Genomic DNA, 2060 nt, shown 5'->3' with positions numbered 1-2060 from the left:
GGGAGGAAGCAATCCCGCGGCTATCGTCCTTGTCACCGCACCCCCCGCAGACCTCCCGCATCATCGGGGGGGTCCTTCTCCCCATAGCCCAACTTCCCAAACTCCGCCGGCTTTGCAGGGCGGGAGCCATCCCGAGGGCAAAGTTTGGGGCAGCACCGCCGTCCCCGAAGAGGAACGCCGGACGGATGGATGAAATGCCGCTCGGGTCCCCCGTCACTGCTGGAGAGGGTCTCTTGTCAGACTTGCCCACAGAAATGCAGCATTACCAGCACACGGTGCGTGTAAAAGGACAGGACTTAATTTTGGTTTGTTTTTTTGTTTTTTTGTTTTTAATAGGTTCATTTGCTTTTAAAACTGTACTGAAAGGACCGTACTGTATGGGAGATTGAATCCAAATTAAGCACATGCAATAATTTGTGAGTAAAACTGGACTTTGCAGATACTTCTTTTGATTTCTATGTAGATAGCCAACTTTTATGGTCCTTCCAGAGCAGCAGGGGAGTTTATAAAGGCACAGACCATTATTTTTATGATAGATTAAGGTACTGGAAATAGGAACAGCACGCTTGATAAAACCAAATGACTGAATTGAAACAACAGTGATAAATATATATTTGGTTTAATACAAGTCCTTGGTCTCGCAGTCTTTTCCCCTATAAACATCTCATTGGGCCACTGACCTACTTCCAAAGTTCTGAATTCGACAGCGAATAAATGCCTTTTCAATTCAACTGTACTTCTTAAAACATGGATGCTCAAAGCACGGTCAGAGCACAACGAAGCTAAGGCAGGTCTAACAAGCACCCTGCAATTGCTCTCAATGCAGATCCCCAGAGAAAACCCCTCAGTGGCTGTGGGTCTCATCATGCCCTACTCTGTCTTGGTGAGATTTAGACCCAGAGTGGACACCTCTCAATGGACAGACAGTTAACGTGCTACAAATGCCCTGAGAACAACAACAATAACAGTGACACTGATGTGCCCAGAGCCACCAGGCAGCCAGACATGAGCCAAGCACGCTGTATACTGTGGTGAGAGGCACATATGCTCGGCAGTGTCAGCAGCGGAGCCGGAATAATGTTGGGGAAGAAATACTTTCTCAGCCTCAGGTTTGGCATGAAGCGCAGCAGGAAAGAAATAGGGAACAGTTACATGGGTTGTACCCTTGCTATGCCCCTTCTGCAGACAATTTTGGTCTCCTAGCACAGCACCCAACTATACAGTAATATTCATGTTTTCTTAGTGGCAAAAATAGAAAACTGCGTTAAGACTTCACACTTTTATGCTCTAATTGAATATGACTGTCATCTGCTTTATTTTGTGCAGGATATGTAAGTTTTCAGGTTTCTGGCTAGTCGGTAACACAGCCCTTCAACTGGCAAGACTGAACAGGAGCACCATCATATCTTGAAAGCAATTATTATAGTAGGCAAGTATTTCAGAAAATAAAAGTATACAGCAGCTTAGCACATCTACTACACCTCCGTGTGGGCACTTGTGGCCTAATCTTTAAATAGTTGTGACCTTCACATACTGGAGCACCTTAAAGCCATGCCAAGTTTTTGTCATGAGCACAATTCATCAAATCCATGTAAAGGACACCTCGAATTTAAAACAGGGTTCAGATGCTAGATGGACAAACAGATACAAGGGGAGTGATCAGGCTTTCTCACTCATCTCAGGGTTAGATATGTCATGAATTTATGCAGTATCTTTTGAAGTGTTCAGTTGTTTTTTTTTTTCCCTCTCTTTTGCTGCATTTAATTTTAAAATCTGGAATAATTTCAAACAGTGAAGAACCTTTGTTCTGGTGTCTGTACTTGTACTGATGCTCCACAAATGCACCCTTTTCAGATTTCTGGCATGAGACTCAAATCGACTCTTTTTTGCTGGTCACAGGTCATGTGCAGGTCTGCTGACAAAATTATTTTTTTCTCAATCCACCACCTGAAGCACGCACTGTTTTAAACAATGAGACATCAGGCAAAATGTAATAATTATAAAATCAGATCTCCAAAGTTTTATCAAAGACTGAAGTGTGTATCCAAGTATCTCTTTCC

The sequence above is a fragment of the Charadrius vociferus genome, unplaced genomic scaffold (assembly GCF_000708025.1).
Source record: "Charadrius vociferus isolate BGI_N301 unplaced genomic scaffold, ASM70802v2 scaffold244, whole genome shotgun sequence".
Lineage (NCBI taxonomy): Eukaryota > Metazoa > Chordata > Aves > Charadriiformes > Charadriidae > Charadrius > Charadrius vociferus.
The sequence above is the reverse complement of the archived record's forward strand: the minus strand, read 5'-3'. Positions refer to the sequence as shown.